General features: G+C 37.4%; 1 protein-coding gene and 1 pseudogene across 1 annotated transcript in view; both read left to right on the top strand.

Annotated features, from left to right (window-relative positions):
* ZCWPW2 (zinc finger CW-type and PWWP domain containing 2) overlaps positions 1–23,176 on the top strand; it is a 175,441-nt gene that overhangs the window by 89,278 nt on the left and 62,987 nt on the right. The gene's annotated exons all lie outside the window — the stretch shown is intronic.
* On the top strand, positions 7,669–8,021 carry LOC116473722 (large ribosomal subunit protein eL34-like; annotated as a pseudogene).

Genomic DNA, 23,176 nt, shown 5'->3' with positions numbered 1-23,176 from the left:
ACATAATGTTGCAGAAACAGGAAGCAAAAATTTTACTAGTGGATCACTAGCAGTGATGGTAAGTGGTGCCACTTCCATTTCCACCTCTTGATTCCTGGACCCGTGAATCCTGGCTCTGGGAGAAACAGTACCATATAATGGATGCTGATTCAGAACATACACAGCCTTCTGGAGAACTTTGCCTCAGCCCTGCAAAGTATTGTCACCTAGTTGGCATTATAATTGTGACTTCAAATGGCTATTCCACTGTTCTATCAATCCAGCTACTTCAGGATGATGGGGAACATGGTAAGACCAGTGAATTTTATAAGCATGAGCCCACTGCCACGCTTCTTTAGCTGTAAAGTGAGTGCCTTGGTCAGAGGCAATGCTGTGTGGAATACTATGACAGTGGATAAGGCATTCTGTGAGTCGATGGATGGTAGTCTTGGCAGAAGCATTGTGTGCAGGTTAGGCAAACCCATATCCAGAGTAAATGTCTATTCCAGTGAGGACCTCTGCCTTTTCCATGATGATAGAGGTCCAATATAATCAACCAGCTACCAGCTAGCTGGCTGATCACCCCGAGGAATGGTGCCATATCGAAGACCCAGTGTTGATCTCTGCTGCTGGCAAATTGGGCACTCAGCAGTGGCTGTAGCCAGGTCACCCTTGGTGAGTGGAAGTCCATGTTGCTGAGCCCATGCATAACCTCCATCCCTGCCACCATGGCCACTTTGTTCATGGGTCCATTGGGTGATGACAAAGATGAGTGGGGAAAGAGTCTGAGTGGTGTCCGCAGAACAGGGTCATCCTATCCACTTGATTTTTGAAATCCTTCTTTTCTGGGGTCACCTGTTGGTGAGCACGCACATGGGATACAAATATCTTCACAGTTTTTGACCACTCAGAGAGGTCCATCCATATACCTCTTCTCCAAATTTCTTTGTTACCAATTTTCCAGTCATGCTCCTTCCAAGTCCCTGACCATCCAACCAAACCATTGGCTACAGCCCTTGAATCAGTATATAATCACACATCTGGTGATTTCTCCTTCCATGCAAAGTGCACAACCAGGTGCACTGCTTGAAGTTTTGCCTACTTGGAAGATTACCATTCACAGCTCTTCTTCAGGGATGTCCTAGAAAGAGGCTGTAGTGCTGCAGCTGTCCACTTTGAGTGATGCCTGCATATCATGCAGAACCATCTCTTCTTCTGTCAGTGATCATAGGGAATTCATCACGAGGCCATTGGTGCAAGCTGGGGGAGAGAAGGCAGGGTGGCAGGACTGGAGACCGTGGGCATTTGAGCCACTTCCTCATGTAACTTACTTGTGCCTTTAGGACCTGCTTGAGCCCAATCACATATACCACTTCCATTTGATTGTGGAATGCTGCTGTGCACAACCCACTTTATGGCTAGATGGGTCAGAAAGCACCCAGTTCATGATAGGAAGTTCAGGTCACCTGGGCACTTGATAATCCATAGTCAAATGTTCAGTTTCCACCAAAGCCCAGTAATAGGCCAAGAGCTGTCTCTCAAAAGGAGAGTAGTTATCTACAGAAGATGCCAGGGCCTTGCTCCAAAATCCTGGAGGCCTCCACTGTGATTTACCTATTTGGGCCTGCCAAAGACTCCAGACAGCATCCTTATCCGCCACTGACACTTCAAGAAACATTGGTTTTGCTGGGTCATATGGCCCAAGTGACAGAACAGTTTGCACAGCAGCCTGGATCTGTTGCATAGCCTTCTCCTGTTCTGGACCACACTCAAAACTGGGAGCCTTTTGGATCACTGAGTAAAGGCACCAGAGTAACACACCCAAATGAGGAATACGTTGCCTCCAAAATCCAAATAAACCTATTAGGCCTTGTGCCTCTTTCTTGGTTGTAGGAGAGTCCAAATGCAGCAACTTATCCTTCACCTTAGAAGGAATATCTCAACAAGCCCCACACCACTGGACTCCTAGAAATTTTGCTGAGGTAGAAGTTCCCTGGATTTTAGTTGGATTTATTTCCCATCCTCTGGCATGCAAATGTCTCACCAATAAGTCCAGTGTGTTTGCTACTTCTTGCTCACTGGATCCAGTCAGCATAATGTCATCAATATAATGGACCAGTGTGATATCTCATGAAAGTGAAAAGCAATCAAGGTCTCTCTGAATAAGATTATGACACAAAGCTGGAGAGTTGATATACCCCTGAGGTGGGACAGTAAAAGTATATTGCTGGCCTTGCCAGCTGAAGGCAAATTGCTTCTAGTGGGCCTTATGGACAGGAATGGAGAAAAAGGTATTTGCCAAGTCAATGGCTGCATACCAGGTATCAGGAGATGTGTTAATTTGCTCCAGCAATGAAACCACATCTGGTATAGCAGCTGCAATTGGAACCACAACTTGGCTACACTTATGATAATCCGCTGTCATTCTCCAAGATCCATCTGTCTTCTGCATAGGCCAAATGGGAGAGTTGAACAGGGATGTGGTGGGGATCACCACCCCTGCATCCTTCAAGTCCTTGATGGTGGCACTAATCTCCACAGTCCCTCCAGTGATGCGATATTGTTTTTTATTTACTATTTCTCTAGGTAGAGGCAGCTCTAATGGCTTCTATTTGGCCCTTCCCACAATAATAGCCCTCACCTTACCAGTCAGGTAGCCAATGTGGGGGTTCTGCCCGCTGCTAAATATGTCTATGCTAATTATGCATTCTGGCACTGGGGAAATGACCATAGGATGAGTCCAGGGACCCACTGTAAGTCAGACCTGAGCTAAAACTCCATTAATTACCTGACCTCCATATGCCCCTATTTTAACTGGAGGACTACAGTGACATTTTGGGTCCCCTGGAATCAACATCAGCTCAGAGCCAGTGTCTAGTTGTCCCTGAAATTTCTGATCATTTCCAGTGCACAGTTACCTGGGTGAAAGCCCAGAGGTCTCCTTGGGGACATGTTGGAGAAAGGTTGACTGCATAAATTGTCGGTAATTTAGTGGGGTCCTTCCTCAAGGTGATCCGGCCTCCCCTTCATTCAAGTGGTTTTGGGTCTGTAAACTGGCTCAAGTCTGGAACTTGATTGAGAGGGTGTGGTTCTCTGTTTTTCTAATTCAAAATAGTCTTTTGTCCATTCAACCTAGAAGTTTTCTGCTTGTATAAATTAAATAGGAATGCAGTAGGCTTCGTATTGCACTTCTAGGAACATTGTGATTAACTAGCCAATACCAGAGCTCTACACAAGTCATACTATTCTGATTACTGCTTTGCCTCTGCTGTCCATTACAGTAGCTATGCCCACCTTGCCTTTAATGGTTGAGTGTCACCACTTGGCCCCTGCCACCTCAGGATCCAATAATCCTAATTGTATTTAAATTTTGTAGTTGAGTAACTATGGTTCCCACTGTTAGATCTGACATACAGAGAAGAGCAATTACAGGGCTCTTCAAAATTGCAGATGCTGCCCTCGCAAATCTGTTTCACAAGGCATTGGTGAAGGATATATCTTCTGGACCCTCCCAGCTAGGATGAGTAGGTCTAAGTGACTAATCCACTCCACCATCCCAATCTCCCTAAGCCTTTGGACCCCTTCCTCTACATTGAACCAAGGGAGATTAGGCACTTCCAGCTCGCTCACGATGAACCATCTTTTAATCCATGTTTCATATGATCAAGCAAATAAACTATTAGAACCTTTTTTTAACTCCCCAAGCTGCAACATTAAAAGCAGAGTCCCCACTTAGTTGTCCCAAATCAATAAATTCAGCCTGATCAAATTCTGTCTTCCTTCCACCATTATCCCACACCCTTAATATTCATTATTATGCTTGTTCACCAGATTTCTGTTTATATAAATTAGAGAACTCAAACAGCCCTTTTTGAGTGTAGCACGCCTCCTCATGGTCACACTCTCAACCTCACCTCTAGGGGTCCCCCAGGACTTTAGTCTAGTTATAGGTCTAGAAGGTAACATGAGTGTTGATGGTGGCTCCTAAGGGAGAATCAACATTATTTTGCCTGGCAGCTGCGTCAGGGGAGGCCATCACTGTTGTCTCAGGCAGTGCAGGGTTTATCTCGTCAGACAAAGGCAGAAAGGCTGATGGCAGCATGGGTTGGGGAGGGGAAGTTGCCACTACAGAGTTTACAAATCTAGTGTCCCCAGCTTCATCAGGGTCCTCCCACATGTCCCCATTCCACATAGCAGGGTCCCATTCTTTTCCAATCAATGCCTTCACTTTTAGAGTAGACACCTGGTGAGGCTGTGCACGTACCTTTCTTTGCAGGTCAGCCACTTGCATGATAAGAGCTTTCCACAATTTCAGCTCTTCCTCTACAGGAGATAAGACTCTCACTCAGGGCGATCTTAGCAGATTTGAGGCTCAGTATCTGCTTCTGAACCCAGGACTTAGAATCGCTGATTTCATCATTTACTTTCATCACTTTGTCCAATGAACTTAGAAGCAACCATCCAGTTTCATTATATTCCTTTGTTCTCCACATATGGTCAAACATATTATGTATAGAGTCACTAAACTTCTTGCCTCACATGGGCAGTGAATCAGGAGTGTCAAATGCGTTTATTTGGCTAACTCTCTAAAATGTTCACACCAAGGAATATCAGTGTTTTCTATACTGATATACTCTATAGAAGTAGAGTCCTTAGCATTTTGTGCTCTATCATATTAAGCAGCCAACTCCAGAAACCCCCAAACCAACAAAAGAGCTCCATCCTTAATATTCTATTCCTCTAGAACCACTCCTGGTACCAAAATCTATATTAGTCAGGGTTCTCTACAGGGATAGAACTAATAGGATATACAGGTATATATCCTATTATATACCTATCATATATATATATATATATATATATATATTTGAGTTTATTAAGTATTAACTCACCACTTGGGTTACAGAGTGAGGCCCTAACATTGTTAGTCTAAAAGCTAGTATATGTAGCTTTGGTTTATAACTCCACATTTTGTTTTCTGCATAACTTAAGATACTGATGCACTGCAAAGAATTATTGGTTTATATTTTTGAGCAAACAACATATAAAGATGAAATTTCGTGACAACAACTGAAAGGGGTGGGGATGAAGCTGTTAAGGGAGCAGAATTTGTGTATGTTGTGGAAGATGAGCTGGTATAAATTCAAATTAAAGTGTTATCACTTTAGGATGTAATCCTCATGTTAAACACAAAGAAAACAGCTATAGAATATATGCACAAGGAAATAAGAAAGGAATTTAAATGTTTCAGTATAAAAAATTAAACACAAAAGAAGCCAGTAAGGCAAGAAATGAGGAAAAGAAAGCTGTAAGACATGTTGAAAACAAATAACAAAATGACAGAAATAATTCCCTTATTAGTAATTATTTAAATGGGTTAAACTCCCCAGTCAAAAGACAGAGATTAGTAGAATGAATAAAAAGACATGATCTTACTATCTGCTCTCTAACAAGAGATTCACTTTAGATCCAAAGACACAAATAGACTGAAAGTGAAAGAATGAGAAAAGATGTTCCATGCAAATAGTAACCAAAAGATAACAGGGGTTGCTATACTAATATTGGACAAGATAAACATAAATATTACAAGAAACAAAAGAAGGATATTTTAATTAATAAGATGTTCAATATAGCAAGAAGAGTAGCTATTATAAACATGCATCTGTTTAGAGATTATTAAAACATATGAAGCAAAATCTTCCAGAATTGAAGGGAGAAATGGACAGTTCAACAATAATAGTTGGAGACTTAATACCCCATTCTCAGTAATGGGTAGACCACCAGGCAGAAGATAAGTAAAGAAATAGCTCAAACAACACAGTAAACCAACTAGATTTAACAGACGTGTACAAAACACTCTACCCAAAAGGACTAGTATACACATTTTTCTCAATTTCACATGGGACATTTTCTACAATAGGTGACATGATGGACCACAAATTAAGTCTCAAGAGGTTTTTAAAAGATAGATATCATGGAGAGTATTATCTCGGACCACAGTGAAATGAAGGTAGAAATAATAACAGAGATAAAATTAGAATTTGTGGGAATTAAACACCCCAAGACAACCAATGAATCAAAGAAAAAATTATAAGGGAAACTGGAAAACACTTAGAGATGAATGAAACACATCTAGAGAAAGCAAAAACACAACACACTAAAACTTATAGTATGCAATGAAAGCAGTACTGAGGGAGAAATTTATACCTACAAACACTTATTAAAAAAATAAATATTTCAAATCAACAACTTAACTTTACACCTTAAGGGACCAGAAAAAGAAAAACTAAATCCAAAGCTACTAGAAGGAAGGAAATATTAAAGATAAGAGCAGAGATAAGATATATAATAGAAAAACAATAGAGAAAATCAGTGAAGCCGGGCGCGGTGGCTCACGCTTGTAATCCCAGCACTTTGGGAGGCCGAGGCGGGCGGATCACAAGGTCAGGAGATCGAGACCACAGTGAAACCCCATCTCTACTAAAAATACAAAAAAATTAGCAGGGCGTGGTGGCGGGCGCCTGTAGTCCCAGCTACTCGGAGAGGCTGAGGCAGGAGAATGGCGTGAACCTGGGAGGCGGAGCTTGCAGTGAGCCGAGATTGCGCCACTGCACTCCAGCCTGGGCGATAGAGTGAGCCTCGGTCTCAAAAAAAAAAAAAAAAAAGAAAATCAGTGAAAGCAGAAGTTGGTTCTTTGAAAAGATCAATAAAACTGTCAAACCTTTAGCTAGATGGACTAAGAATTAAAGAGAAAAGACTCAAATTACTGAAGTCAGAAATAAAGCAGGGACATTACTACCAATTCCACATAAATAAAAATGACTATAAGAGCATACTGTGGAAAGTTATACAGCAACAAATTGGATAACCTAGATGAAATGGACAAATTCCTAGAAATACAAAATCTAGCAAAACTAAAGCATGAAAAAATAGAAAACCTGAGTAGAACTGTAACTAGTAATGAGATTGAATTAGTAATCCAAATCTCCCAACAATAAAGAATCCTAGACATAATGGCTTCACTTTGAAGTCTACCAAACACTTAAAGAACAATACTGATCCTTTAAATCCTACTTTTCCAAAAAACTGGATAGAAGGGCACACTTCCTAACTCATTCTATAAGGCCAGCATTACTCTGGTAGAAAAGACAGATAAAAACACTGCAAAAAAAGAAAAGTATAGGCCAGTATTCCTTATTTACATTGATGGAAAAAGTCAACAAATACTAATAAACCTAATTCAGCAGAATAGTAAAAGAATTATACACTATGGCCAAATAGGATTTATCTTGGAATGTAAGAATAGTTCAATATATAAAAATCAACTAATGTAATACACCACATTACCAGAATGAAGGAAAAAAATGATCAGCTTAATTAATGTAGAAAAAGTATTTGACAAGATTCAACAACCTTTCATGATTAAAAAAAAAAAAAAAACTCAACAAACTAGGAATGGAAGGCTACTATCTCAACATAATAAAAGCCATATATGAAAACTCATGGCAAACATTGTATTCAAAGATGAAGTATTAAAAGCTTTTTTTCTGAGATGAGGAACAAAGCACAGATGCCAACTTTCACCATTCTATTCAACATAGTTCTGAAAGTTCTAGCCAGAGCAATTAGGCAAGAAAAAAGAAATAAAAGATATCTAGCTTCCAGGGACGTTGTCTAGAGGTACTCAGAATGGTCCAGCATTTGACATACCATCGTAGGGTTTCCTACAATACAACCACTAATAAAACTAGGCTGTCCTGAACCCCTGGCAATAGAATTGTTTACCTTTATACAAAGAAGGCTGGGAAAGCACCAAATCTGCATGTGGTATGTGCCCAGGCAGACTTAGAGGGGTTCGTGCTGTGAGGCCTTAAGTTCTTATGAGATTGTCCAAAACAAAAAAACATGTCAGCAGGCCTTATGGTGTTTCCATGTGTGCTAAATGTTTTCATGACAGGATCAAGTGTGCTTTCCTTATTGAGGAGCAGAAAATTGTTGTGAAATTGTTTAAGGTACAAGCACAGAGTCAGAAAGCTAAATAAAAAATGAAGCATTTTTTAAGTAATAAAAATTAAAAGGCTTAAAAAAAGATCCAAATTGGACAGAAAGAAGTAAAATTATCTTTGTTTGCAGGTGATACGATCTTCTGAGTAGAAAACCTTAAAGGTTCCACAAAAAATATTAGAACTAATAAGTGAATTCAACAAAGCAGCAGGATTCAAATACAACACAGAAATTCAGTTGCATTTCCATACACTAAGAATGCCAAAAGATAATTATAAAAATGATTCCATTTACAATGGCATCAGAAAGAATAAACTACCTGAGAATTAACCAAGGAGATCAAATACTTGTACAATGAAAACTACAAAACATTGGTGAACAAAGTTAAAGAAGATATAAATAAATAGAAATATGTTCCATGTTCACAGATTGGAACTTACTATTGTTAAGATGTCAATACTGGCCGGATGTGGTGGCTCAAGCCTGTAATCCCAGCATTTTGGAAGGCTGAGGAGGATGTAACACTTGGGACCAGGAGTTCGAGACCAGCCTGGCCACCATGGAAAAACCCCACCTCTAATAAAAATACAAAAATTAGCCAGGCACGTTGGCGCATGCCTATAATACCAGCTACCCGAGTGGCTGAGGCATGAGAATCGCTTGAATCCAGGAGGCAGAGGTTGCAGTGAGCTGATATTATGCCACTACACTCCAGCCTGGGCTACAGAGTGAGACTCTGTCTCAAAAAAAAAAAAAAAAAAAAAAAAAAAGAGGCAATACTATCCAAAGCAATGTACAGAGTCAGTGCAATCCCTGTTAAAATCCTAATGGTATTTTTGCATGAATAGAAAAACCCATCCTAAATTTATTCGGAATCTCAAGGGACCCTGAATAGCCAAAACAATCTTGAAGAAGAACTAAGCTAGAGGACTCACACTTCCTGATTTCAAAACTTAGGACAAAGCTACAGTAAACCTATAAACAAGTGGAATAGAATAGACAGCCCAGAAATAAATTCTCATGTAAATAGTCAAAGTATTCTTGACAGTAGGGCAAAGACCATTCAATGGGGAAACGACAATCTTATCACTTTTTGGCTAGTCACATGCAAAAAAGTGAAGCTAGACTCTTACCTAAAACCATGTACAAAAACGAACTCATAACAGTTCAAAGACCTAAATGTAAGACCTAAAACTTAGAAGAAAACACAGGACAATAACTAGTGGCATATACCAACAATGGAATATTATTCTGCCTTAAATAAAAAGGAAATTCTGACAGGCCACATCATGAAAGAACCTTGAGGATATTATGATAAGTGAAATAATACAATCACAAAAAGACAAATACCGTATGATTCCACTTATATGAAGTATTTAGAATAGTCAAAATTATAGAGACAAAGTAGAATGGTGCTGCCAGGGGATGAGGGAAGTAGAGAATGGGAAGTTATTGTTTAATGGGCACAGAATGTCAGCTTTCAAGATGAAAACAGTTATGGAGATAGAGGGAGGTGATGATTGCACAACATTATAAATGTATTTAGTAACACCAAACTGTACACTTAAAATAGTTAAGATGGTAGATTTTATGTGTATTTTATCACAATAAAATATTAGAGTAAGTATGTGTTCAGCATTTACATTACTCTAGTAATTGCTCATAGAAATAACCATGAACATGCGCTGCAGGGCTATTTTTTTTAGCTGATGCATGGTATAGAATTCTTCCCCATTAGTACAAATGATTTTTCTTTTATATTTAGTAGGTACATGTCTGTAGAACCCATGAGTTAAAAGTTTATTTTGTAGCTTGATAGATTACATGATTTAGTGTAGTGTTTTAGTGTAGAGTAATGTAGTGTTTGCTCTTCATGCAAGTCTTGCTGTGCATTAGGAAGCTTTACAAAACAAAAACAATAACAAAAACACAGAAATATCTGAGCCTCACTCTACTGGATCAATTAAATCAGAATCTCTTGGAAAAGGGCCAGGCATAAGCATTTTTAAGTTCCTTAAGCATTTGAAGTTCCTTAAGTTTTAAGGAGAGAGAACCTCTGATTAAATTTTTCTCAACTTGAGGCATTACAGTTTTGTTGGTTTTATACCTACTAGTGTAGTAGTCTAACTCTGGTTATGGTTTATAGCTTTCTGTTGGCTTTCTTTGGAGTACTTCTTTTGTTAGCCTTTCTCTTTCATTTGCCTGGACTGGAAATTATGCTTACTGCCATAAGCTCACATGTCTAACCCAATAGTAATCAGTTTAACTGAGCACAATGTTGAGGTCATTCTTGTCATTCAATATTATTTATAATTTGTAGATGTTGCTGATTCAGAATTTGGACTTAATGTTTATAGCATGTTTAAGTTGATCATCTAGCTTGTAGGTGGCATAGATCCATTATAATTTTTCCTCGGCATAAATAATGTATTCCTATTAGCAGTATAGTACAACCAGTAATTGCTTAGACTGCACTTTTGTAGTTTTTTTATATTGCCAAGAGAAAGTAGATGGTTCATCTCTGATGCTAAGATTCTCCTATAGTAAAAATGTAGCTTGTCTTATCCATGATGTGAGTGGATGTTTTTGGCCATGTATCTCAGTGGTCTGCTTATCATTGTATGTTAAATATTCCTATATACATATAGAACTATTTGGGGAGGTACCAGAGATCATTTGGGTATTTATCCATTGTATTGTGAAGTTTACCCATATTTTCTAGGGAAATGGAAAGGGAGCATTGCCATATTGCTAAATTTGAGCTTTATAGCTCCAATAATGCTGCTTTCTAATTGTGATAGTCATTAATATTGTTGGTCAGCTTTCCAGATCTCTGCCTTCCTGCTGCAAAGTAGACTTGCACATTTGACACCCTTGTGGTATGTAGGGCCAGTAGCTTGTGAGTGAAAGCGATGAATATCACTTGTTTGAGCACTTCACTGCTAGTGAAACATCGTCCAGAGTTCTTTCTTTCCATGGCACAGTGACTGGTAATGTTTGAGGTGTCGGTTTGCTGTTGCCTCAGCCTGGATCCTGAGGGACTGCATTCAACATGTGCTGTGATGACTCTAATAACAAAAAGAGGCCACAGGTGTTTGTATCAATCATATACTGAGTCTATATATGTAGGCTAAAGATAGGTAGATCTTTTAAACATAATATTTAAAGTCTAACAGCCATCCCTTGAAGGTAGACATCATCACTCTTTGACATATGGAAGAAACGGAGACTCAGGCTACATGTCTACTCCAATGTCTGTCAGCTGAATGACAGGGCAATGGTTAGAATCCATATATCAAGTCCAAATTCTTTTCTCTTTGTACACTATGCCAACATATATATGCATAAGCAGTGGCCTAATTTATTTTTGAATGTTTTCTCACATTTGTACCTACAATGAGGAAATTTTTTGTTTTTAAATACATGTTGAATAGTGGAAGTCTCTGGTAGACTTGCTCTTTACTTGCTCAATGCTCCCCTATGGAGGAATAAAGACCAAGAAGAACAGGCAGAATTCTTATTTTCAAATTCCATTTGCAGTGGTCATTTGACTAGTACATCTGGATTAACATCTAATTAAAAAGTGTTTTGCTTCTAAGATTCATTAGGATCCCAATTCTAAGATGTAGTCTGTGATAAGGATTAGTAAACGAGTCTATAGCTTCATCATCTGGCAGCATTTTGCCATCAGAGTAATGGAGTGAAACAGGATACGGATTTATTAGCCAATACATTGGAAAAATATATTGGAAACTAAAAACTAAATATCTCTTGCACCATGTTCCTACTAGCAAATAATCTTGTATAGCTACCAAATTCTCAGCAAAATTTTATTATACTAATCCCATATTTGGCATAAAATTTGCTGTAATTTTGCGATTATTAGATTCAAACTTTGTTTGTTTTCTAAACATCCTTTATTTTTTGTCCTGGAGAAAGATTGAAGGAATTAGAACATGACTCTATAACTGTGACATATTTGTGAATAATTTGCCAAGAAAAACTTTGGTAGTAATTTACAATAGGAAAAGAATAAAGTTGTCAAAGTGGTTAACATAGTGGTTAAAAAGGCAGAATCTAGAATCAGGTTCTTTGGGCTTGAAGGATAGCTCTGCTACTTACTAATGCTTGACCTAAGACAAGTCACTTAGCTTTTACAAATCTCAGATGCCCTATCTTATTTATTTATTTATTTGTTTATATTTTGAGATGGAGCCTCACTCTGCCACCCAGGCTGGAGTACAGTGGCACAGTCTCGGCTCACTGCAGCCTCTGCTGCCCCAGTTCAAGCGATTCTCCTGCCGTTCTCCTGCCTCAGCCCCCCGAGTAGCAGGGATTACAGACACCTGCCACTGCGCCTGTCTAATTTTTGTAGTTTTAGTAGAGATGGGGTTTCACCAGGTTGGCCAGGCTGGTCTTGAACTCCTGAACTTGTGATCCACCGACCTCAGCCTCCCAAAGTGCTGGGATTACAGGTGTGAGCCACTGTGCCCGGCCCCCTTATCTTTAAAATAGAAATTGTGATAGCATCTGCCTTATAAAGTGGATATGAGTGTTAATTGAGATAATACATGCAAAGCATTTAGCATGTGCTTGTCATACAGTAGGCTCTCAATAAATGGTAGTTGTTAGTATTCACTGGAAGTAACAGGTTAAATATATAGTCAAATTATCTATTTCCTTTCCCTAGGACCCCATGTCTATAGGAGAGAGTACCAAAAAGATGCTGAGAACAATAAGGTGGAGAATAGTATCTTTTATTTTGACTAAGATCATATATAGAAAATTATGTGATTTTAATGGTCTTTATCAACAAACACAATGCTCCCAGAAATTGAGAGAAGTAGAGCTAGTTGATCATCTTATTCTTTGATTCTTCAGTACACAACTGAAATGAGACCATTGCTGCAATGTTTTCATAGTTTAGTGTAAACAGAAGTGTCAAGAACTATTGAAAGCAGGAAATAAGTTAGAGCCTTCTTAATCTGACTCCTTGGTGAATGAATAAGCCCAATATTAGCAGTGTCTCCAGAATACTTTGGATTTGTTTGATGGAATTTGGAAGGAGAACAGGAAATACTATATTTCATGTTCTTTGCAACTGGATGAAACCAGTTTCTTTCCCTATCTCTATTCTCCTTTTTGGATTCACTCACATTTATATATGCTGACTTCGCAGCACCAACTAAATTGTTGAGTTCACCCCTATCATCTCTCAACTTCATCTCTTATAAATTTAGATAGCTGTGAACTTGTACAGAAGTTAAAAGTCCAAACCAAATAATATGACCAACTTCACTCAGTATATAAAGAATGGAACAGATGGCTACCTTTTCCATCATCAAATGCATGAAAAATTTATCAATTAGGTTTCTCTATTGAACCTTCAATGGAACAGCAATATTCTTTTCTAAGAAATTTCAATATATAGCTTTCTCAATTTTCTAAAAGTGCTTATTTTCTGTTAAAGAAAAAAACATGAATCAGGTCATTGTTTTTAAGCCAATATACCAGACTCACAAAATTGCCCTGAGAGTCATTTCCCTTATAAGTAAAGTTGCCTTATAATGAGATTTTTTGTGTTGGGGTTCTTAAATTAGTAAATAGCTGGAGAGTAACTTCTTGTTACATTCTTCCATCAAGAATGGTGAAGTCTAAAACTCAAAATCATGTAATTGTGAAAGTTTATAATTGTATATATTCTTTATCATTTTCCTTTCATTAATTCTTCTGTCTACCTTATTTTTACACATCAAAAGGAGTTTTAATAAAGCTTGACATATATATTGCATTAATAGTGCTGATATCATGAAGCAGGACTTATGTAGGGAGTATGATGTCCTAGCATTTTTAAAAATGAGATATTAGGTCATGCAAATATTTGTAAGAAAGGGGAGGATATATTATTAAATTTTGTGGATTTCCTCCTTTGTTATCTTTGTCATTACAGGCAAGTGTTATTCCCTTTCATGAGTACGCATTATACTTCTTCATATTACTTTTTCACTTCTAACTTTTATTTTAAGTTCAGGGGTACACATGTAGGATGTGCACGTTTGTTACATAGGTAAGTGTGTGCCATGGTGGTTTGCAGCACAGGTCATCCCATCACCCAGGTATTAAGCCCAGCATCCCTTAGCTATTCTTCCCTATCTTCTCCATCTTCCTACTCCCCACCCTCTGACTGGCCCCAGTGTGTGTTGTCTCTCCCCTTGTGTATTTGGTCTCATTTAGCTCCCACTTAAAAGTAAGAACATGCAATATTTGGTTTTCTGTTCCTGCATTAGATGGCTAAGGATAATGGCCTCTGGCTCCATCCATGTCTGTACAAAGGACATGATCTCATTCCTTCTTATGGCTGCATAGTATTTCATGTTGTATGTATACCACATTTTCTTTATCCAGTCTATCATTGATGGGCATCCAGGTTGATTCCCTGTATTTGCTATTGTGAATAGTGCTACAGTGAACATATGTGTGCATGTGTCTTTATAATAGAGTGATTTTATTCCTTTGGGTCTATACCTAGTAATGGGATTGCTGGGTCTAATGGTATTTCTGTCTCAAGATCTTTGAGGAATCACCACATTGTCTTCCACGATGGTTGAACTAATTTACATTCCCACCATCAGTGTAAAAGTATTCCCTTTTCTCTACAACCTCGCCAGCATCTGTTATTTTTTGGCTTTTTAGTAATAGCCATTCTGACTGGTGTGAGATGGTCCCTCATTGTGGTTTTTATTTGTATTTTTCTAATGATCAGTGATGTTGAACTTGTTTTCATATGCTTGTTGGCAGCATGTATGTCTTCTTTCGAAAAGTGTCTGTTCATGTACTTGGCCCACTTTTAAATGGGGCTGTTTGTTATTTTCTTGTAAATTTGTTTAAGTTCTCATAGATGGTGGATATTAGACTTTTGTCAGATGAATAGATTGCAAAAAGTTTCTTCCATACTGTACGTTGCCTGTTTACTCAGTTGATAGTTTCTCTTGCTGTACAGAAGCTCTTTAGTTTAACAAGATCCCATTTGTCAATTTTTGCTTTTGTTGCAATTGCTTTTGACTTTTGTCATGAAATCTTTGCCCATGCCTGTGTTCTGAATGGTATTGCCTAGTTTTTTTTCCAGTGTTTTTATAGTTTGGGGTTTTACATTTAAGTCTTTATTTCATATTGAGTTAATTTTTGTAAATGGTGTAAGGAAGGGGTCCAGTTTCAATTTTCTAGATATGGCTAGCCAGTTCTCCCAGCAGCTTCTATTAAATAGGGAATCCTTTCCCCAGTGCTTATTTTTGTCAGTTTTGTTGAAGATCAGATAACTTAGGTGTGTGGCCTTATTTCTGGGTTCTCTATTATGTTTCATTGGTCTATGTGTCTGTTCTTGTACCAGTACCATGCTGTTTTGGTTACTGTAGCCCTGTAGTATAATTTGAAGTCAGGTAGCATGATGCCTCCAGCTTTGTTCTTTTCGCTTAGGATTGTTTTGGCTATTCAGGCTCTTTTTCGGCTCCATATGAATTTTAAAAGAGCTTTTTCTAATTCTGTGAAGAATGTCAATGGTAGTTTAATGGGAACAGCATTGAATCTATAAATTACTTTGGGCAGTATGGCCATTTTCATGATATTGATTCTTCCTATCCATGAGCATGGCTGTGTTTCCATATGTTTCTGTCCTCTCTGATTTCTTTGAGCAGTGGTTTGTTGTTCTCCTTGAAGAAGTCCTTCACTTCCCTTGTTAGCTGTATTCCTAGGTATTTTATTCTTTTTGCAGCAATTGTGAATGGGAATTCATTTGCAATTTTGCTCTCGGTTTGCTTGTTGTTGGTGAATGCTAACAATTTTCACATATTGACTTTGTGTCCTGATACTGTGTTGAAGTTTCTTATCAGCTTAAGAAGCTTTTGGGCTGAGACGATGGGGTTTTCTAGATATAGGATTATGTCATTTGCAAACAAAGATAATTTGACTTTCACCTTTCCTATTTGAATACTATTTCTTTCTCTTGCTTGATTGCCCTGGCCATCACTTCCAATACTGTGTTGAATAGGAGAAATGAGAGAGGCCATCCTTGTCTTGTTCCAGTTTTCAAGGGAATGCTTCCAGCTTTTGCATTCAGTATGGTATTGGCTGTGGGTTTGTCTTTTATGGCTCTTATTATTTTGAGGTATGTTCCTTCAATACCTAGTTTATTGAGAGTTTTTTACATGAAGGCATGTTGAATTTTGTCAAAGGTCTTGTCTGCATCTATTCAGATAATCATATGTTTTTTGTCTTTAGTTCTGTTTATGTGATTCATCACATTTATTGATTTGCATATGTTGAACCAACCTTGCATCCTGGGGATGAAGCCAACTTGATTATGGTGGATAAGCTTTTTGATGTGCTGCTGGATTTGGTTTGCCAGTATTTTGATGAGGATTTGTGCACTGATGTTCATCAAGGATATTGGCCTGAAGTTTTCTTTTTTTGTTGTGTCTATACCAGGTTTTGGTATCAGGATGATACTGGCCTCATAGAATGAGTTAGGGAGGAGTCCCTTCTTCTCTATTTTTTGGAATAGTTTCAGTAGGGATGGCATCATCTCTTCTTTATACCTCTGCCCTCTATCTTTCCTTTAAAGTATCTTCTAGTAAAGGATCAGATCCAGTCCATGAATTAGGTGAAATCCAGTATCCCCAAATCCTAAACAGTGCTGACTAAACTAGTTTTGAAAATAAATTTAGAATTATCACTTCTTTACCATTTGTTTAGCTCCCAGAATATGTACTGATTCTGCATCACATATTTAACCATCTTCTTTACCTAGATTTCCCACCTGCCCTTATGATTCTATCATTAAACATAGAATCTGAGCATCTGTTTGTAATAAACACAACTAGGGTTTCACCTTAAACACATATTCTATAAAAAATAAGCAAATATGGAGTAGAAAATAGCATCCAAGTATACTAACATTCTTTTAGGTTCAGGTCTTGATATCCATTAATATGGTGGCTTAAAACTTTTTAGGCTAATCCTGAGATTTTAAAGGCTTCGTGCAAATGAGTGCATGCTTATTCCATGACTGATTTAGACCTGTACACTTCTTGCAGTTCTATTTAATGTCTCTAGCTGCAGCAGTCTGCCTGGCTAGAGCAGTGGAAGATAGCAGCACTTTAGATAAGCACTGGCCTTAAAAACTATCTATTGACTCTATGCTCATTTGCTTCTTGTGCTGTATTCATCAATATATTACTAATACTTCACTATCATTTTACATAGCAGAGTTTACAACTGCTTTTTCTGCCACAGACCTGATGAATTTCGGTTTTGTTAAAAATAAAAATTCTACACCTTTAAATCAGAATATATAAAATACTTTAAACTGTACACAGTGTTTTTATTCTTTTTAAAAATTGTATTAAAATAGATATAAGGTAAAATTTACCATCTTAATCATTTTTAAATGTACAGGTCACTGGTGATTTAAATTTTTTAACTACTGATTAATAGTCCCGAAAATTTTTTCCTAAGCAATATAAAAGTGACCTGATGCAGAAAATGCCACATGGCAGTTTCTCATCATTTTCGACACCACTTATTTTTTATGATATGGGCTAAGGAACTGTTTATAACACCATCTTTGATAGTTAGGCAATAGAATTACCTTGTAGTGAAACAATATCATTTTGTAGCGGCTGAACACACAAACACTGTAGGTTGTCTGGTATGAATTACAGCTGTGTCTTACTCTGTATGTAAACTTGTGCAAGTTCTAAACTCAGTGCCTCTGCTTTCTCATCTGTAAAATGAGGATTCTAGTGCCTACTTTATAAGCTTGTTAAAAAGCTAAATGAGTTATTTGTGAAGCGCTTAGGATGGTGCCTGTCAGTACTATATAAGCATTGAAGAACTTAGTAAGTTTAAAATATTAGGTTCATTAAATTGTAGAACTACTATAGAAATTAAATACATACACAGCCAACTTCTCTCTATTGTGAATAGAGTTCCTATCTCATTTTTTGGACTGTAGACATCAAATGATAATCTCACATAATCTTCATTTGTTAAGAATGCTGAGGTTCAGGTTAAGTGACTTGCCTGAGGTTACACAGCAGCAGAACCAGGACTCAAGCCGAGATCTTATGATTACAAGCTCCAGGTTTTTATATTGTATGTCAACCTGCTTGAAATTTACATTGGGGCATCTGCTTCTCATCTTCATAAGCATACCAAATTCATAATAAGCTATCATTTGTAAACTGGAAAACCGCACAGGACTTCTTATTGATCAACTCTTGTTAATTCAGCCAACCTGATTAATTAGTTTAACCTTTAACCAGGGTCTTTCAAAGCTGAATAAAGATATGACAGATCTTTTCGTCATGCTTAGCGCATTGATTTCTTGCCATGGATTTGGAGGCTCTTCATGTTGTCATTAAAACCTGGGATTTATTTCATTCCCTTTTAACATAGCAGTAACTGGTTATTATTAATACAAATGTTGTTATCCAGTTGCCATTGTTCGTTTTGTGTTTTTTTGTTTGTTTGTTTATTTGTTTGTTTTGATCTATTCTTGGTTCCCAGGCTTGCTGGTCATCACATTCTGCTGTAGAGCTCCTTAAAAATATCTATTCTTGGCCAGGCGTGGTGGCTCCTGCCTGTAATCCTAGCACTTTGGGAGGCCATGGGGGGTGGATCATGAGGTCAGGAGATCGAGACCATCCTGGCTAACACGGTGAAACCCCGTCTCCACTAAAAATACAAAAAACTAGCCAGGCATGCTGGCGGGCGCCTCTAGTCCCAGCTACTCAGGAGGCTGAGGCAGGAAAATGGCGTGAACCCGGGAGGCGGAGGTTGCAGTGAGCGGAGATTGCGCCACTGCACTCCAACCTGGGTGACAGAGCGAGACTCTGTCTCCAAAAAAAAAAAAAAAAACGTATTCTTGAAACCACTCTCTTTGGTAAATCTCAAGAACCACTGTATAGCAGATTTTTTTTCCCAAAATATTTTCTATGTGGTACTGGAATTAACTAAAGGAGATATTTATGTGAAAGTGTATTGTTTGTATTATGTTTATTGTGTTTACTCTATGGAATGTGTGAAAGTATTTATGAAGCTGTGGTACTGAAGAAGCCAGGAAAATCTTGGGCAGGATTGTGACATTAAGCTCCCTTGTCTTTTTAAATATGTTTCTTCTTTTGGTGGTGCCTGATTTTCTCTCTGCTGTGACAGCCAGAGCCCTCTCACTTTCTCTTCTCAAAATCTGATTTCAGGTCTGTCACAGTGTATGACTGGCGTATTGGTGGTATAAAAATTGTTTTCTAAAAGGATGTCACTCCAGATAGTGGACAAACCTAAAATGTTAGATTGGGGCTTCTTTAAAAAAAATTGCCACATGTAGCAGTTGTTTATTCCTTCTAGATAGGAAAAGAGCTTAGATATTCAAAATTTTTAGTAACTATATGTTAAAGTCTAGGTGAATACAAAGCTTATCTAGTACGTTGTGATTTTTCTGATTGGTTCATTGGAGCCATTTTATCATAAACTGCTTCATTTCCTACCTCCCTACCCCTACCTGCAATGTTGCAGGGAGTACCCAGTTATGAATTTGATCTTCTGTCTTGATATTTTCCAATATTTCAAGTCAAGTAATGGAATTACACTATAAAGATTTGACTCCCAAATTTTCTAATTATTTTTCTCTGGCTAATTTCTTCTCTAGTGCCCATTGCATTCTTGGCATTATCTCTCAATCTGATGTAAGGGATCACACTAAACAGAGCTAGACTTTTTTTTTTTTTTTTTTTTTTTAGCTTTAATAGTTTACACTTTCCAGTGGCATGAAGAGTGGGGTACATAAGTTGTTTTGATCTTAAAATTCTGCTGAGGTAAGGAAGCAAAATTACTATTTGTGTCTGTAGGAAACTTAAGCAGAGTAAGCAACAAGTCAGTAACAGTTTTTAAGCAATATTTGATTCAAGTATTCAATAATTTGAATAAGCTGTCTAAATAAACCATGTTTGATTGTTTGAAGATTGTATGAACCTATGTTAAAGTGACAGGTGAGCGGGAAGGCAGATATTATTAGAAAGCCAAGGAGGCTAACTAAAGCTATGGCTTCTCTGATGCACATGGGTATAATGTGGCAATCTTCTAGTTTGTATCAAAGGAACAGGAATGTTCTTACTGTCTGGATTACTGGTTGCTGTTGCAGAAATCCAATTTAAAGAACATAAGACATCCTAGTGATTAAGTTTCTACTGAACTGCTTTAAGTGAAAACGATCTGCCCAACAGAGGAAAAGAGCAATAGCTTTGGCACAATAGTAAATAGAATGATGCGTCAGTGCAATACATGGTTAGAGTCAGTGAGCAACACTGCAACTTTGAATGTATAAATAGCAGCAATTAACATAACTCTCTAGGCGGATACTTTATAATAGGTGGTAGTGTTGGTTTTTAAACATTTAGTAGTGATGCAGTCCAAAGGATAATAATTTTTTATTTCTTTAGATTATGAGATCTGTGACTTATATCCACATATTGCTAAAGACATATAAGAAATAATTTAAAGTAATGATCAATATTTGAAATCATATCAATGAATTTTTGAAGCTCTATAAAGAAGATTGTAAGTATGTGTGATTCCAGTTTTCCAGATTTTAAATATATAAACATTGTGTCTAAAAGATAAATTTTCTAAATTGGAGGTGCTTATATTTGCAGTTAGCTTTAATATTGATATTTGAATTGATAATTTTAGATTATAGATGTTGTCATTGTACCTAGAGTATTGTTATGAGGTTCTCCCATCCCCCAGGTTGGTCATACTAAGAACATTTGATTGAGGTACTTTAGTTTTAAAGTTAGGTACCATTTTTTATATAACATTATGCTTGACATTAGACACACATTTTTTTCAAGAAAAAAAGTGCTACCAATACTAGAGGATAAATCAGTGACCTATGAAATACTTTACAGACCTAAATTTTTTACCCAAAATGAAGTTTTATATTATTTTAGTATCACTGTAATACCAGGTGATCATTATGTTTATACATTTTTCTTTTTCCTTTGTAGAGGGTAATCACATAATTCAAGATTTAAAAATGTAGCAGCCTTTCGTTTTCATCTCCAGTTTCCTGACTGGGTTGTTTTTCATGCCACCTTGAACGAAATATGTCTATTTATACTACTCAATAAATATTTACTGAACTCCTATTATTTGAAATTCTTCTAGGTTCCAAAGTGAACAAAATAGACAAAATTGAATGCCCTCATAAAATTTAAATTAGTGGAATAAGACATGTAATAAAGAAATAAATAAGAAAAACAATATAGTATGTTAGTTATTTTTGAGTGCTATGTAGAAAAATTAGGGGAAAGCAATAGGCAGACTTAAGAAGTAGAATACCAAGGGGTGGGAAGGAAAGACTGTCACCTCCATATCTATTCTAATATTCAAAGCCACATAGCTAGGACATTCTTCCCTACAATTAACCAAATACTACTGGTTGGTTGTTAATAAGTTTTGTCTTGGTTGTATTTTTCTCTTTCTTTTACTGCAAAAAGTGGTCAGGCCCCTTACATTCTCATATGTCAGGGGAGTTTTCTGTTGTGGTAGTCAAAAGCAGGGTTTGCTTATTTTCCTGATCTGAGTTCCTTGAGGGTGGGCAGGGCAGACTGGGAACACAGAGGCCAGGGCCACTGCGAGGGAGACACAGGAATAGCAAGGCAGAGAAGATAGTCTCTCACACTTGGAAGAGAAGAGAAGTCTGTCAGTGCCTTGGGCATGTGGCAGTACCCTGAAGAAGAATAGCACCATGGTATACCCAGGGAGGTTGAACCCCTGCTATCAAGGCTCCTAGCCTCTGAAAAGATTCTTTTGTGCAGGTGTGGCAAAGAAGCTGTTGGGCTGCCTAACTTCGAGGGACTTGAACAAAAATAATATTCACGTAACCATGATGGGCTGAAGAGCAGTGATCTGCCCTCATTTTTTAAGCACCTTTTAGGCACAATGCCTTTCTGATTTATGTGAACCTAGGGAATGTAAAAGGTGGCCCCAAAATGACAGAGATCGAATTTCTTATTATCCTGGTTGGATGAGCACTGTCACATTCAATTTGATTTTGCAAACATGAGGTAATATAACATTGCTTACACATTCAAGTTTGAAAATTAAGATTTATCCTGCTACAACCCCAGGTTATTATTTATTACATCTTGATTATTTCTCTTGTAGAGGAAAAAAGTCTTAAAATAGGAAACAACAGAAGACATGAATTTCTGCCAGATTGCAAATTTCTCTCCACTGGCCTCACTGTTGGACAAACCCTTATGTATTTTTTTCCTTGAATTTTTTTACTCCACATTAGTATGCAGAAATAGCACAAACCTTGTTCAGTGAGTCCAAAGTTACTGAAAAGAGACATTCAACTTCTTCCTTAAGGAAATGGGAAAGGAAAAATGAGGTTAAGGCCTTCAGTTGGTCAATAATACCTGATTAAAACAAGATCACATAGAACAGTGCTTTACAAACTTTTCAATTTTGGACACAGCTAGAGATTTTCTCAGACATACAGCATTATCTTCTCTGTCTAGCCATATGTTTAGTTTCAAACCTCACTCTTGCTCCAGACATTTCCATGCTTATTCATTTATCAAAAATCATCTTATTTATATTCATAAGTTTACATAAATTTTTAGTCTAAGTGTCTTTCTTCTCTTTCTATAATTATTATTTCCTTTATCCTCCACTGAAAATTTAGTAAAAATGATTGAGAAAACTCAAGTTGCCAAAGTAATATAGACATATTAAGGATATAATATCCTCTCTCGGAATCATAGGATTTACTGGAATGTGATGATCATGATACCCACTCCTTCCTATAGTCTCATCTGGAGTTACTGGTATTAACCCTTGACTTTATAAGCTTTTAGGTTCTTGGAAGTTTTTACTACAGAGCTGCCTTGAAAATGTTTAAATTTAAATTTTAAATTAAAAAATTAAAATTTGTCTGTGTTTTGCTTTGGGGTGGGAGAGAAGCTAATTTGAAAATTCTAAAATTAATAGATACACTCAGATTTTAGTGAAAGTCTTTAGAACCTCAAGCTAAGTACAAAAATAATTATTTTTGCATTGCAAAGTGAGGTATAAGAGTATGTATGCAGGATTTACAAGGAGGTGCCAAACTAGCTTGGCATCCCTTAACCCA

Source organism: Hylobates moloch, unplaced genomic scaffold (genome assembly GCF_009828535.3).
Source record: "Hylobates moloch isolate HMO894 unplaced genomic scaffold, HMol_V3 SCAFFOLD_8, whole genome shotgun sequence".
NCBI lineage: Eukaryota > Metazoa > Chordata > Mammalia > Primates > Hylobatidae > Hylobates > Hylobates moloch.
This window is presented reverse-complemented; position numbering and strand designations above follow the sequence as displayed.